Genomic DNA, 17,352 nt, shown 5'->3' on the forward strand with positions numbered 1-17,352 from the left:
AATCGTTTAACTCCGATTTCTAGATTTTCCATGTGCGATTCCAATCGGGTCTGAGTCTAACCCCACTTTCATCCCACCTAACTGACGCATCAACATCCTTGGTCCAAAAGAGAGCCAAGGCAAGTTTTTTTTTCTTATTTTTGTTGAATTATTTGGTTTTGGATGATTCGATTTAGATAATCTTTCTGATTTTGTATGCTAGCGGTGATGTGCATTTTCAATCTCATTGTACGATGATAATTAATTTAATGAATTAGAATTTATCATAAAAAAATGGTTTCACACTCAAGGCGTAATTGTGCATGGAAATAGTGGAACGGGTGCTAACCTTTATTAATTATGCTTTGAATGTAGAAAATAATCAAGTTTAATTTCGTTACTTTCCCTCTCTTCAAAAGCTCCGCTTCTTTGTTTATAAAAAATGCTTCCGTCTTCAAAACTTCTTCGTCCAACATTTTCAAAAATTCATCTACCTAAATATTGATAAACATATAAATTTGTAAATATAACAAAAATTAACAAAAACTAAGATCTAGATAATTACCAGCTCATCCTAGACGTGATCTTCAGATTCTTGCTATAAACATATCAAAAAATTAGTTCCATGAATCTAAAAAAGGAAAACATTAATATATGTACAATGAAGCAAAAATTACATAGTGCAGTGAGTGTTTGACTCTCTTAATTTGTTTCTTCAATATTGAGTAGCAAACATACTCTTCTTTCCATCCAGGATTAAATGTAAATTCAACTTCTGATTTAAACTTAACCTTTATGAGAGAGAGAGAGAGAGACAGACAGAGAGAGAGTCACATGAGGGTGCTTAATTATAGAGGAGTTCCTGTAGGCTGACCTTAGCGAGGAAGAAACATTGGTTGAGGAAAAGTATATGCATGATGTTGTGGTAAAAGTTTGTGTGCATCTAAGGTTGTACCCTAGTACCTCTATATTTATCCTTCCACTTTACATCGATGAGAACCTGATATATATACTAGAGGTGTGCCCGCACAAAGCGGAGGAGATAAATAACTGTTTTGACGAATAGTTTTCTTACAGGGAAATAAGTATTGGATTTAATTATTAGTTATTGCGTAAAAAAATTAGCACTTTTAAATAAAATATATATGTTTAGACCTTATGTTTATATTGCACGTTTATATATTTAATGTAAATTAATTAATATTGGTGTCTAGTTTAAGAAATTTAAATTAATTTATATACATAAATTTAAGATTTTAAAATTATCATTTTGCTTCAAATGAAATTTCTTAATAACATTCCTTAATTCAAATATTCAAACGTTTGGCAACTATTAATGATAATTATGCATAATTGATTTGTATAAAAATCTTTTTAACTTATACCTTTTAAAATTCAAGAAATGACTAATATGCTTTATAATATAGTATAGTTTATTACAGGGTAATAAGTATTGGATTTAATTATTAGTTATTAGGTAAAAAATTAGCACTTTTAAATAAAATATTTATGTTTAGACCTTATGTTTATATTGCATGTTTATATATTTAATGTAAATTAATTAATATTGGTGTCTAGTTTAAGAAATTTAAATTAATTTATATACATGAATTTAATATTTTAAAATTATCATTTTGCTTAAAATTTAATTTCTTAATAACCTTCCTTAATTCAAGTCTTCCAACTTTTGGCAAGTATTAATGATAATTATGCATAATTGATTTGTATAAAAAGCTTTGTAACTTATACCTCTTAAAATTCAAGATATGACTAATATGCTTTATAATATAGTATAAGATATGTATATTAATTCTTCCGCTTTATATAAGAAATTAATATTTAAATTTTTGTATTTATATTTTCGGGTTTTTGGGTCTATCTGGGTCTAAAACCAGTAACTGGTTCTAATCAACAATTTTCGGTTCCAACCGATTAAATAACCATTTTACCCGGTCCGATGGTTTGATACCTGGAACCGAACTGAAGCCGTCTCATTTATTACGGTCCGGTTCTCGGATCTTATAAACGTTCAACTCCGGTTTCTAGATTTTCCATGTGTGATTCCAATCGGGTCTGAGTCTAACCCCACTTTCATCACAACTAACTGACGCATCAACATCCTTGGTCCAAAAGAGAACCAAGACAAGTTTTTTTTTCTTATTTTTGTTGAATTATTTGGTTTTGGATGATTCGATTTAGATAATCTTTCTGATTTTGTATGCTAGCAGTGATGTGCATTTTCAATCTCATTGTACGATGATAATTAATTTAATGAATTAGAATTTATCATTTAAAAATGGTTTCACACTCAAGGCGTAATTGTGCATGGAAATAGCGGAACGAGTGCTAACCTTTATTAATTATGCTTTGAATGTAGAAAATGATCAAGTTTAATTTCGTTATGTTCCCCCTTTTCAAAAGCTCCGCTTCTTTGTTTATAAAAAATGCTTCCGTCTTCAAAACTTCTTCGTCCAACATTTTCAAAAATTCATCCACCTAAATATTGATAAACATATAAATTTGTAAATATAACAAAAAATAACAAAAATTAAGATCTAGATAATTACCAGCTCATCCTAGACGTGTGTGAATGAAAAGAAAATAACACAAAAATAGTCCAAACGAACAAAAAAGATATTTTTAATGTTAATAATAATAATTGTAACAACCCGGAACTTCTATCTTGTACACTTCGTCAATTCAATCAATAATCAACTTGTTTTGTTGGTTTCTGGTGCTATTTAAGGGTTCTAAACTTATATGTGACCAAGGTTGAGTTTAGGGATGGGTCAGAGTGTAGCATAGCGAGAAAATCGGGCAAACACACCTCTTGGAGGAGTGTACGGCCGTACACATGGGTGTGCGGCCGCACACCCACTCCCTTGGCATCACACTCACTTTTGGGCAGCACTCTCACCCCTATATAAAGGATGGACTCCTTTCCCCTTCATTCTTTTCACTCCTTGGCAGCACACTACTCTATTCTCTCAAGTTTATCCAACTTTGAACCTTCCAAAGCTTCAAGAACATGAGTACTTCTTTCTCTAACTTGCAATCCATGAAAGACCACCTTATCTAAGCCTTATGGGTGCAAAATTGTCATGATCTTCGTGTTTGGAAGTGAGTGCGGCCGCACACCCTCTTAGGGTGGCCGCACACCCTTAAAACATTCTCCAAAGTGAGAGTTTGACTTCCATATTCGATATAGACATGCCTCTAGCCTTGTTGCACCTTGGAATTGACAATTTGGGCATCATTTCGTGGGGTGTACGACCGCACACACCTGTGAACGGCCGCACACACCCCTTGTGCGACCACCGCACCCACCCCTTGTGCGACCACACACCCTAGTGTGCGATCACACACTCAAGTGTGCGACCACACACTCATCATAGGGCCGCAAACCCACTTCTAAGACCCCTATCTTGCACCACAATTGAATATAGACCTAGAACACTTAATAGATGTGAGTATGGACCTTGAGAACACTTCGAAGGCACCTCATTTCATGAGTGAACGGCCGCACACCCATTGGGCCGCACACACACTCAAGGTGGCCATACACCCCCCTATACTCAATCCTACAAGGTCATATCACTTGGTGCACATAGTTTCAAGTATCTAGAGTGAATTCCAAGAAAAGTAAAATAGTTAGCTTTTAAATCCAACACACATGTGATAAATATAAAAAAGAAACGTAAAATAATTACCTTTTAAAAATAATGTACTAAAACAACCAGGGGAATAAAAAATGAAGAATTTGCTCATAGAGAAACCCAAATTTAAAAGATTTGGAATTAAAAATTCTTATTTTTAAAGTCATTTTCTGCAAGGGAGATATGATCATGGACAAACAGCTACACAAAGAAGAAAAGTCGATAAAGGTCAATATAAAGACCCCATAAAAACAAAAAAACCCAAATTTAAAAGATTTGGAATTAAAAATTCTTATTTTTAAAGTCATTTTCTGCAAGGGAGATATGATCATGGACAAACAGCTACACAAAGAAGAAAAGTCGATAAAGGTCAATATAAAGACCCCATAAAAACAAAAACTGCAACATTGGGAAAGATGCTACTTGATATTAAACTAAATTTGGTCGATTTCACTTTTTTTAAGCAAATTTTGCTCTTTTTAGCCACCATCCTTCATGAGATCCCAATTATTCTTGATTTTTGCACAAGAAAACGAAGAAGTCGAGATAAATGGCCAAAACATGGAGAAGAAATGGCGGTGGATGGTTTCTAGATCTACCTGAGCCAAGATTATGAATTGGATATGACCATTAAAATCCTAGATGCTTGTTAAAAATCAAAACAAATAGAATCCAACAACACAAATAAATGGGTAAAACGGAAAGATGTATTACTTTGTTTTTGTGTTAAAAAAAATTCTTACCATATACATTCTTGGACAGACATAATTCCACATAAAAATCCAAAGTCATCTCCAACTTGACAAAATGAAGAATGCAATTGTTGAGAAATGCCAATATGATTATATATGATTACGAGTGGATTATAAAAATAAAATAAAAAATAAAAAATAAAAAATAATAATAGTAAACCACAAATTTGAAATAGTTATGCATGAATAGATTGAATATAACCTTGAACAAATAAGCTCATGATTAGTTACCGAGAACAATGTAGAGATGATCTGTAACAAAGAAACTCATGGTTGCTTACCTAGATAGCAATATGCAACCATGATGGGTTTAGCACTCCTGATGGCGGTGTCAGATACTTGATTCCACAAAAAAAAAACGACATATTGACATGCATTTAATAATATGATCAGGAAGTGTAGAAGATAAATGATATTGTCATCAACATATTGAGACCCAAGATTACCATTATTTCCATTGAGGGTACATTATTTTAACAAGAAATCCAATTAGGTCTACGGTAAGAAAAAATGCAACATTTATAGAGAAAGAATATTGTAGAAAGTTTCCCTAAGCCATGAAACCTTTTATTATGTGTCAATATTCTTTGGAACTTTGTAAACTGATAATATGAGATTTTAGGATTCAACTTTTAAGATTGAAATTGTTAGATAAACCAAGTGTGTTTTAATGGGAAAAGGTCGGAGATAACAGCGCATGATTGGGGAATAAAAAAGGAAATTCATTTAATTGATAGAAGAATATTGTTTGATTTAATTTATTAAGCATTAATGTTAGATTAATTTCTGAAACTTAAATGTAATATGTGTATTGAATGGTAAGCATATGTTGATTGTACATGATGTAGTAGGTGTGGTACCTCTTAAATTTCAAGAAATGTCTAAAATCCTTTATATAATAGTAAAGATAAGTTATGTTTTCAAATTAAACTGCATCATCAGTAATTCGCACATTGATGTAGTTGTTTTAAGATTGTAAAAGAACAAATAGAATTTCCAAGTTCTTTGATATTTTTAAAATTGTTAGATTATAATCAGATATCGATGAATAAAATGTTAACATTTGATAAATAAAATCCATATAACTTAAAATATAATGATTTGAACTTTGATCAGATTCTATGAATCACACGACTTCAACAATGACGATATTCACATTGAATAGAAACGAGTGAAGTTTATAAGTTCACTAATGTCTATAAAATTGAAATTTTATAATCATATTACGATGAATAAAATGATAACGGTTGATAAATCAAAATAATTAAAGAATTGAAAAGGAACAAACTTTTGAATCCGAATCAGAATTTTTCAATAAAATAGAGTATAAATCAGTTGCAACTTGTGTTGATCGAATTGAAGAAGTTGTAGCTATTTGATAAACGATAAAGAAACCTAATTATCGATGATGATAAAACGTAATGATCAACGATTGTAAATTTGAAATCAATCAATTGCGAAATCATCAACAATGATACAAGTTAAATCGAAAATCGTAAATTTTCAAATGAAAAAGAGGATTATGGAAGGTAAATAAGAAATTGCAAGAACAATGCTCTTAGGATCATATTGATGTCTAAATTCATTAAGATAACTAAATTCATTAAAGATGCTCAAATGACAAATGTAACCTGTTGAACAGAATAAAAACTTAAACAAAATCAAACAATCTTAGTATTAGTTCTCAACTAGGAAAGGTTTCCTCACGTTGCAGGGGTTGGAGGGTATTCCATTGTAAAAACAAAAATTAAAGTTGTAATGCAAGTTTTAAAAATTGTGGTTTGTTGGTTTTCATCACTTCGCTTGAGTTTTTATTAGTAATAAAGTTTTATCCAGAATAGCATTGTACTTTGTAAGTATGATTGTTTAATGAGAAAAAATTATAAAAAATTATATTCAAGTCAAAAGGGTGCAGATCACATCAGACATAAATGTACATATCAGATGACACACACACATAAGTTGATACAAATCAGATGACATATACATAAATAGATTCAGATCTGATTACATAGACATACTTACAGGAAGTAATCACAATTAAGGGAATCCATGTAGATTGGGTTACTTGCATACATTTTTTTAACAGTGAGTTAAAAGATATTTTTAACGTAGTAGGTAGATTAAAAAAATACGTAAATATTATTACACTATCAACATTTCTAATTAGTATGTTACATTACTTTTGAGTAATTCAATATGTTATTTAGAAAACATTTTAAAATTTATGACTTGTTATTTAAGTGTTTAATGGGTACAACTTTTTATTTAGAATGTTTATTTTTAATTATTGTTATAGCTACATAACTAAAAACTATTCTTTTTTTCACACCAACAATTGTTTTAAAACAGACTTGTTATCATCGACATTTATGTTTCTTGAATGGAACCTGATATGACAAAAAAGAAAAAAAAAATGAAATCTTGAAATCGTAGACGCTGTTTCAATTAAACGACTGACACTGAATTAAAAGTTGCATATTTTTCTACTTTAAACTTATATTTTGTGATTTTCTTCCAACAATTCCATACGATTATATAAATCTTATATGATCCATTAAAATCATAATCATTCAAAACTAATAACTAATTTCAAGAAACTAAATTAGGGCTTACTTGAGGTTCAAAGTCTTGTGTAAGCAATATATTTGCAGCCTTGATTTCTCTATGAATGATTATCCTTTAACATACTTCATGAAGGTAAAGCAACCCTTCTGTTGTTCCTAAAGCAACCTTGAACCTAATACCCCAATCTAATTTCTCCTTCAAAGCTGTAACAAAAAATGTAAAATTCAATAACTTTTTAAACCTTTAGATTCAAGAAAACAATAAGATTACTGACAGGGCTAAATGCAACAAGTAAATCTGACACAGAGGAATTATCATCACCATTATCACTGATCACTGGCTTCTCATGTAACACAACATCTTTAGAAGCCTAAAATATATTACAAAAAATGACAAAACAATTTCAAATCCTAGTGTGTAAATGAAAGAATTACAGCAAAAAGTTTTAACCAGGAATAGAAAAGGGAATGCATATCAAACAAGTCACTGATATTAGCCACACACCAAAATGGATTAATTTTTCTAGAAACACATAGAAGATCAAAGCATTTCAAAGCTATAAACTCATAAATAAGTGCCTATGGCACATTAGAAAACATAGAACCGCCAAAATACTATTGATTCTACCATACAGAGGTTAGAAACTTTTTATAGATTAAAAAAAAAAAAAAAAAAAAAAAAGGAACTGTCTGAAGTACAATGTAACAGTTGCTTAGCAAAAAGACAAGTACACGAAAACTTATGCACACACAATAACACCTCAACTAAGCAGATAGACTCGTAACAGTGCTTGGAATTTTAATCGATGAATTTGAGTGAATAACATCAACACCAATCCATATACGAAATCAAACATACCTGAGTTGAGGTAAGGTCGATTGAGGTCGAAGATTGAACTATAGATGCCGGAAGTCGACGCGGCTGGAGATGGAAAGATCGAACACGATGGGGTCGATTGAGGTTTGAGAAGATCGAAGGATTGAACACGATTGGTCAAACTCTCTACACCTGGAACAAATGTAATTACTAGACACAACATCTCTACACGATAAAGACGCTTCAGCTCCGATAGCTTCGGGGCGGCGACGACGAGAGAGAGCGGGGCCGTCGTTCACGGAGAAAATGGGGAGCCCTATTTAGGTCAAGTCTGATACGCACCCTTTTTAAGTGAAATAACTCTTAATTTAAATACATTTACTAAACTGCCATTACATTTATATATAAAATAAATTAAAAACTTAATTTTACTAACGACATAATTGATTTTTTTTTTTTTTATTTCAGTCGGTAAACCGTGGGAATTTTGTAACGGATTGCCAACAAAAGTTAGGTAGTGTTTGTTTTTTGTCTTCAGATCTACGTGACCTCTTCTGTCTGCGCGGCGCAGACCACGCGCAGACATTATCCTTCGCAGACTGTTTGTTTTTTTAAAGAATGCAGACCTAAAAATGTATACGCGCCCTCTTCTTGGCGCAGATGTGGACCAGAGTCTTCTAACATCTTCAGACATCTTCTAGCCTAAAAAAAACATATATATCTTTATTTTTTTTAAGTTTTTTTTTTAATTTATATTTTTTCCAACTTTATTAATGATAAACAATTTGAAAAAAAAAATTACAAAACTTAAAAAAAAAACGTTCGACGATACAAACATGATATTTTTGACAAATTTATAAATAGAGATTTATTACAATAATAGTCGTTGAAGTTGTTTATATAAATATGAAAAAAATCATAATATATTCTTATATTTTTTTGCCAAATTTTGTAAAAATTATTTAATACAGTATCCTCAATTTCTCGAGAAAATATTTATGGTACGTTTTTAATGGATTTAATTGAAAAAATTGAAGTTTATTTCCATCCAGTTATGTATCAAATTCTTTGATCACTAGTTATAATATTTAGTTATAACTTTGCAACCAAAGTTGTTGGTTTTTATCAAATATATACGTTAATTCATACCATTTTTATTTTTATTTTTTATACAATAATACATAAAAGTTGATGTAGATTCGTTAATTATTTATAACAAAGTCATAAAAATATTAAAAAATCACTTTGAAATTTGAAAAAATCATTTTATTTAGATTTCAGTTTATTTTAGTAGTCCGCAGATGTTAAAAAAAAACAGTCTTCTTTTTTCAGACTGCAGACGTTTGGTCCACCTCTTCTACTGCAGAGGTCTACAGATGTGGTCCGCAGACTGCAGACATTTTGCCTCAGAAAAAACAAACAGCACCTTAGTGTGTTGCTAATACGTCGATAGACCGTCACTAACATCTTAATAATTATGTTTTCTTAGGGGCTGTTTGGCAGGATCTGAATTTTTAAGATCTGAATTTTTAAGAGATCTGAATTTGTAAGAGCGTCTGAATTTTTAAGATCTGAACTTTTAAAATGTTGTTTGGTTGGAACCTCTAAATTGTTATGTTGAATTATCAAAATGACCATTTTACCCTTTTGTATTATTTTTTGTTGAATAATTAAAAAATATATATAACACCATATAAAATCCAAATTAATATAAATTAAAATTTATCTTCAATGATTTATAATATCTTTTTGACATATATTTACAAAAATAACATCATTTTTTACATCCCAAAGATTTCAAAGTTAAAAAACAAAATATTTGACATTGAATGTTGAGATATAAATAACAACAAACTTGCAACCGAACAATTGATGATCGATTTGTACTCCTTGTCCATCATTACATCAAACACGATAGCCCCTCAATTTTTTCTTTCAAACATTTCAACCTACAAATCCAAATTCAACAAGGAAACAAATAAACACTTTAAACATATATATAGAAACTGCATATCAAATCCATCACCAACTATGACATCATACTTAAATTTTTTTTTCTTATTAGGAATTTACTTCTGTTGGTGAAAATGAAATGACATTGCTATAATTGGGTAAGTGTTGAGAGCAAGTAAAATGATGTAATAGGAAAATGAGAGTAATAAACAAGTCAAGGAAATGAGACCTTGTTTATATAAAATTTGCCTGTATGGTGTTACAGGAGTGCGGTTGCACACAAACAAACAGCATAAGGGCGATTTGTGTAATTTTCTTCCATTTTCATGTTATGGTTCTAAAGTTTACCATTTCTCACCATATTTATTTGTATATGCAACATTATTTGTTTATTATAGCATTCTTCTTTTTCTTCTTATACTTTGAAAAATCTCTTATTTGAATACGACAACCTTTACTTTGCACTTTCACTGCCATAAACGTCTTGTTAAAAATTTCCAAGTGCATTGCTATATTCGCTAGGTTTTCAACAGTACTATTGGACTATGTTCTTGCATATACCATTTGTTTTGGATTCCTTTTTATAAGGGTTAAATATAAGTAATAATAGCCTACTCCTAAAGGGGTTGTTTTATTTCTGTGATCAGCCATACGAAAAAGGGAATAAATGACACGGAGACCAAAAAGGAGAAAGAAATCCATGTTGATTTTATTGTCTTTGAAAGAATCTTGGCAAGAATTGTGAAATGATGAAAAGTGAAAAATCAATGGAGATGATAAAGAGATACAAACATCACACAGACAAATATATAGATACATAAATCAACTTCAGTCAGGACCTAAAGTTGTGGTTATTAGAACGATGCTCTAATACTCGAATTTCAGGGGAAACAACTCTGATACTCGATTTTCAATCATTAAACTCGAATTACATAGCAAGAGAAAACTAAAACTTTACATGAAGAAGATGTCGAGGGCGAAGCAGCACGACCCGGAGGCGAAGGCGACATAAGCGATGCAGTCGGAGGCGGCGGAGAATCCGGCGACGGAGGCGGCGTTGCAGATCTAACGGAGGCGAACGGATGATGTCGGAGAGTTGTAATCGTGCGATTGGAGATGTAGGGGAAGGAGGGGTCGGCGGTTGTGAAAGAACGAGAAGAAGGAAAGGGGCTACCAGGGCAAAAAAGGAACGCCCGTTCTTTTTTCTAATTCAGATACATCTCAAGATCTGAAAATTTAAGAGACATTTTAAAAATTAAGAGCTATAAATTAAGATGTTACCAAACAGTCTGGATCTTAAAAATTAAGTGATTGCCTCTTAATTTTCCAATTACGAGGCTACCAAACAAGGCCTTAGTCTGTTGGAAATCCGTCGGTATTCCGTCCCTGATCTTGACGGATTTTTTCCGTCGGCAATACTTAGTGGTCGAAACAACCATGGTGGATGAGGTTGTCGTGGTCCGCAACCCTATCACTACGGACAACTACAACAACGCCATCAAAACGGTCACTGATCTTCTAGTGATACAAACCCATCATGTTGGGCTTTTGGTTGGTATCAAACAGCTCTACAACGTTAATCATCATGCATCCATGCCTCAACATGCCACCTTACTTCCCGATATTTTCAACACCATGTCCTTAAATTACCCCAGACATGATGACCGGTACATGGACACTAGCACCACTTCTCATCTTCATGCTGATGCAAGTATACGCAAGTCTATGTTGGGTTAATCTTGATGGTCTGGATAGAATACGGGTCAAGTCGGGTACGGGTCATTTGCATGGGCCATCAATATTCAGCATGTTAATGACTTGGTCTAGAGTTGACCGAATTTGTTGGACTTCAAAGTGAACGGTGGAGTTTGTTGCTACTTAGAAGGAAAACGTGGGGTGTTTATGACATCGTGTTTTTATTGTTTTGTTTGTTATAAATAGGTAGCACTAGTAAATGTATTCAGTAGGAGGTAATTAGATTTTGTGAAAGTAATATAGATACAAACTTGGTGTTTTGATCGATGTTTAAAAGAGTGAGTAAGGGCTTGATTTCCAAGAGTCTATGTCTGATAAAAATTTTAACTCATCTTCATCTATTTGACTATTTTAGTGGGTGATGGATCCTGAATTCCTGTCGCCGAAGTCGGTAATGCCATCCTTTCTCAACCAAATACTTATCGTTTAACGGTTCAACCAAATCACTATCAATAGATGAAAATGATTTAAATTATTAGAAAAGAAATAATAATATAATAATAAGGTTATTTGTTATTTTAATTTTATATTATAAAAATAATTTATATTGTAAAAGTAACAGATCGGTAGTCACGTGATATTTAACATGTATTTAGTTTAGTTAAATAATAGAAAGTTACCAAAAACAAATTTACTATGTTTTGATAAATAAGTTTGAAACTACAATTGATTTGTATATATTTTTTGAAAATACCATGGCATTGTACAAAACTCCAGGCGCTTAAATGTATAGACAATGTCTAGACACTTTAGGCTATGTTTATTGGTAAGAAACTGCAATCGTTTATATATTGCTAAGAAATTGAGATCGGTATTAAACAAGTTTTTAGTATTTGTTACTAACTAACCATCGTCACTGCTTCTTTATCCTACCTTCGAGATATCCCATCTGACCGTCTCCACCACTTACTTCCTACATCCATCTCTCGACCCTTTTCAAAGAGGCGCTCCACCGGCCATCATCCTATTTTTTCATCTGATTTTCTTCTTCTCTCCCCGGCTTCACCTCCAATTAGACCAAGCCCCGACTGTCGATGTCGATGTTTTGTTGCATCTTCATGATACATGCCTTCAAATCTTCAATCGGACTGTCGATGTCAATGTTTTGTTGCATCTTCAGGATACGTGCCTTCAAATCTTCAATCGAATGGACTTTTCCGTCCGATCACGTCGTCGAGAAGGAAAGAGACTTCAAACTTATGATTGAAGTCAACAACCTCATTAATTCCGACTCATCAATTTTTCTCCCCGTCTCCATCTTCTCCGATGAAAGAGGTTCACCAGGTTACCCATCTGCTCTATTGATTTTATTCAAAAATACTCCTCTTTATTCTAAGAGTTTTTTTTTTTCAGGTGACATTGGAGTCCACCCTTGCATCAGATTGACCCCTGAAATCCTCACGCTTGAAATCTTCGCCCAAATCACCAAGTATCCCACCCCAATTTCTCTAAGTTTTAAGATTTTGGTTGAAATAATAAAAAATTAGTCTTTCTTCTCACCTGGGTTTCTCTGATCATAGGAAATTTGTTGGGTTTTATAATTTGTCTTCCACTTTTTTTTTTCAGGACAAAAGCTTGATTCTCAAGAGGTCATCTCTTTGATGCATCATATCCTAGGGAGTAAGTTTTTGACTGATACTACTAAGGTAAGTCGTATGCTATTCATCTTCAACTAAAACAGATTTGAAGTTCACCAAGTATCCCACCCCAATTTCTATAAGTTTTAAGATTTGGGTTGAAATAGTCACAAATTAATCTTTCTTCTCATCTGGGTTTCTTTAATTATAGGAAATTTGTTGGGTTTTATAATTTGTCTTCCACTTTTTTTTTTCTTCGGGACAAGAGCTTGATTCTCAAGAGGTCATCTCTTTGATGCATCATATCCTAGAGAGTAAGCTTTTGACTGATACTACTAAGGTAAGTCATAAGCTATTCATCTTCGACTAAAAAAGATTTGAAGTTTTCATAGCATAACAAAAGTCTAATTAGATACATATATCAATTATTAATACCATGTGTGTGTATATTGTAGCCAAAAACTTCCATTATCTTTTATATTATGTTATCCCACAACTACATGCCATGATCGCTTTATATTGGGAAGTGTCGACTCTAGTGGACATCGATGAGATACTGATGGTAAAGGTACCCTTTTTATTGTATCCTTTTTATATATTTTCTAACTGAATTGTTTACTTTTATGTTTCAATCTTGAGATCGCTAATATTCATCTTCACCATCTTTTTTCTTTTTTGTTTATGTGTGAGTATATATTAATTATTGGTCTTTCTAAATCAAATCAATAATCAGATCTATAAATATAATCAACTACTAACTTTAGGAAAATCCATGTCAATACATGTAGGTTCCCATTTTATCGATTGGATCGGTGCGGAAGATATTACCAAGAAGATAATCGTGTATGAACATGATGAACAATATATGTGAGTAAAACTGTAGTAGATAAATAGAGAGATATAAAATATTACAAGAACACTCATGGTTGAGAGAGATAACTCTCCTATGGTGGGAGAGATCCCACCACACTCTCTCTAAACTATAAAGTCTACATAGTGCACTCTTACTTAAAAATGACCATCACCTCCACTTTATATACTAGTGGAGGGAATATGTTTTTCATACAAGAGAATATTCTAACCTAATAATCACTCAACATTGTAGAGCATTTTCATGTTCCAACAATCTCCCCCTAAATGCTCGGAAATGGTGAGGGTAAAGCAGTGATAAAAGGCAGAACATCCGACAGGCAGGTCCGGTGGGTCTGGTGCTGAAGTGTCTCGGAAGAGCTGGAGCAGTCGTGATCTCGGAATCTGACAATGGAATCTCTAGCATCAAAGAACAAACAAAGAAACCTCAATCTCTGAATAAAAGTATGAAATCCCAATCTTCGAATGTGATGTCTCGGAAGAGCTGGAGCAGTTGTGATCTCGGAATCTGGCAATGGAATCTCTAGCATCAAAGAACAAACAGAGAAACCCCAATCTATGAATAAAAGTATGAAATCTCAATCTTCGAATGTGACCAGTCCCCAAAAACCAATCATGTTCACAGTCTCCCCCTCGACTGTAGAGCCGAAGAGCACAATCTCGAATCACACAACGTCTTCAATATCCCGAAATCGAATGATAATGCACCAAATAATCTGTAAAGAATAACCTGCTGAAATTGTGAAGCATCCAAAAATAAAGTCCGAATGATAAATAATGTGAATCTGAAGACATGGTCTAGCAATGCCAAAAATTCGATATGTGAAGACCAAAAATCAGTGCTACATCACACTACAAAATGAATCTTCGTCTTCAAATGTCTCTAACGTCAAAACTCCAATAGTAACCAGAATGGATGCTCATGATTCTCCCCCTATTTTTGATCGACCATGCAATAAGATCAAAAATAATCATGAAACCGGGCAAGAGAATATGTCGGATAAAATGGAGCATCGCACGCTCCCCCTTGATGTGAGCATCTACCTGTAAAAACGAGGATATTATTTTTCGGTCATGGGTAGACATGGTGATGTATCGCCGAACTGAACAAATACTATAGAATATATATGATAAACCCTACTGCTGAAAAATCATAATGCTGAACCGAAGTGATGCCGAAAATCGAAATGCAAACCCGAACTCCCAAATGATGGTCTGATACCATATATAAATAGTCCGAAGGGAGTAAAAATGCGAGTAGCTCGGTAGAAGTGAGACACCAAATATAATAATCTCTGAACAAGATCGATGCGCAGGGACAAGGTTTGAAAACTCAAACCTTGAGTAAATGCTTAAGATCAATGTCTGCTTGCTAATAATTGTTCAAGTCAAGCCTGGAAAGACCAGTCAAGTCTTAGATAATATATTTAACAAATGATCAAGTCATTAACTGAAGAATGAGAGTAAATGATCAAGGTAAAGTTAATAAATGAAGAACAAGAAGAATGTTTGAATGAACTTAGTGAAAATGCCAAAAGTGAGTGAAAAGATCCGTTGTTGACTTGTATTGAATGCTCCTATAAATAGGAGTAAAGGTTACAGCGAATTAACTAGAATGTTTACATAGGACCGGACAAGCGAAATATTTCTGACATTCTGATTGTCCAAATAAGATAAAAGACTAAGTCCTATGAAACGTTATATCAATACAAGTACAAATATAATAAATACTTTAAGACAAAATAAGGTTCTTCCGGATCAGTATTCATTCCGGACATGAGAGTTACTCCGGAATGCCTTCAGTCTTCTCTTCACCTTATTTTTTTAAGGAAACATTATCACTTATCATTGTAAATATACTTTGGTAACCTTGACATCTAATAACATATTTTTGTTCTGAAAGGCACAATACCTTCACATACGCAACCCAATTCATCACGTAAGAAATCCCAATCATGGGGGAGTGCATGCACACATGTATGTGGATTTTAGAAATGTACATCCTGGTGCGGTCTGTTTTGAATCATATTGGCTAAGATTAAACGAGATCTTTAGGTAATTATGAAAATGATTAAATATGAACCCACCACATTGTATATGTTTTTTGGGTTGGAAATTTGAAAACTTTTAAAAAATATCAAAATGTTATGTTTTTGACAGATTATCAAAATAGAATGCAATTTTGAAAGGACTTCCTTTTTTGAGATACTTTCAAAATAACAAACCTACTCTAAAAATCTATCAAAATACCAAACCAGATACAAAAATCTGTCAAAATAGCAAAGTTTAAAAAGAAAATATACCAATACCATGTAGGAAGCATATACCGAGTTTTGTAGTTTTATATTTTTTTTGCTTACAAGTTTTATCATCAGCCAAACAAGTAGTGATTTATGCTCTCATGTACCTGAATCCAAGTTTATGGAGTGTTGATGTGCTCATATCATGTAATCATGAATTCCAATTTAAATAGTAAGGTAAAATTAATTAGTTTTCTCATTTCATTGACTTGCTATTAATTTAAATTATTAGTACAATGCTTCTACTAATTGTATTTCTCAGGTTCCGTTGGAGCATTTATCACCTATTATGCAGGAAGAAAATGAAGGGACCAATTTTTTTAATAATGTCCAACATGCTGAATATAAGTAAGTTGTTATTATGGGTAAGAAAAATCATACAACACTACTGGAATCGTAGGGGAAAACGAGGACCAGAATACCATCACCAAGTTGCCAGTTGTAGATTGATACATAATTAACTTAATTTCCTAAATCTTTATATTTTATAGTTTTTGATATTTTTCTTTTTGTAAAATTTCAGTAATACAATGCTTATAACGGTGATACAACATTTAATTTTGAATTAATAATGACTTCAGATCAAATAACAATTTAATTACAACCGAAGGCTTCCAACCACCGCAAAGCGGGGGACACTTCACTATTATAGATAAAAATTTTGTTCCCTTAGGAAGAGTAACAGGATCTCATTGGTTTAATTTTTTGAATTTCTTTTTTTTATTTTTTTTATTTTTTTGCTTTGTCTGTCTTTCTTCTTGGGCCGCCCACTTTTCAATTTTTTTATTTTATTTTTGACCGGTCAATGGTTTTCATCGGCTTCTACTATAACTACAACGTGTCTTCCACCGCTTTGCTATCCAATAGGATGGTTACCACTGCTTCCACCGCCTCAATACTTAGATCATTCACATCAGTGAAATACAACTAGTCTTTCAAATGTGCCACATCAGATTTTATAATTACCTCTACATCAGTGCAATAACAACCTTCTTTCAAATGTGGTCCCTACTGCCACATCAATAACTACTTCATTTTTTTATAAGATATTTACTTTAATATTATATCAATAATAAAATAGTATAAGTAATGACCATGTGTAATCTAAATAAAAACAATTATTAAA

At 32.5% G+C, this 17,352-nt stretch overlaps 2 long non-coding RNA genes across 5 annotated transcripts; one reads left to right on the forward strand and one right to left on the reverse strand.

Annotated features, from left to right (window-relative positions):
• Positions 1 to 279: 279 nt before the first annotated feature.
• Positions 280 to 8,102, reverse strand: LOC145137383 (uncharacterized). Of its 2 annotated transcripts, XR_013721044.1 has the most exons (5): positions 7,814 to 8,102; positions 7,004 to 7,158; positions 2,331 to 2,475; positions 545 to 577; positions 280 to 473 (listed from the first exon to the last, which is right to left on the reverse strand). It is a non-coding gene; the product is annotated as an uncharacterized LOC145137383 (long non-coding RNA). The 2 variants fall into 2 exon arrangements; XR_013721045.1 differs by lacking the exon at positions 545 to 577 and having other exon boundaries at positions 283 to 473.
• A 4,155-nt stretch (positions 8,103 to 12,257) lies between these two features.
• On the forward strand, positions 12,258 to 16,728 carry LOC145137381 (uncharacterized). 3 transcript variants are annotated; one of them, XR_013721040.1, is made up of 7 exons: positions 12,258 to 12,763; positions 12,833 to 12,908; positions 13,046 to 13,396; positions 13,512 to 13,624; positions 13,845 to 13,923; positions 14,162 to 16,403; positions 16,489 to 16,728. It is a non-coding gene; the product is annotated as an uncharacterized LOC145137381 (long non-coding RNA). The 3 variants fall into 3 exon arrangements; XR_013721041.1 differs by having other exon boundaries at positions 12,270 to 12,763; positions 13,046 to 13,125; positions 13,268 to 13,396; positions 14,162 to 16,728; XR_013721039.1 differs by having other exon boundaries at positions 12,267 to 12,763; positions 14,162 to 16,728.
• The last annotated feature ends 624 nt before the right edge of the window (positions 16,729 to 17,352 follow it).

Source organism: Lactuca virosa, chromosome 9 (assembly GCF_052849685.1).
Source record: "Lactuca virosa cultivar CGN04683 chromosome 9, Lactuca_virosa_CGN04683_v6, whole genome shotgun sequence".
NCBI lineage: Eukaryota > Viridiplantae > Streptophyta > Magnoliopsida > Asterales > Asteraceae > Lactuca > Lactuca virosa.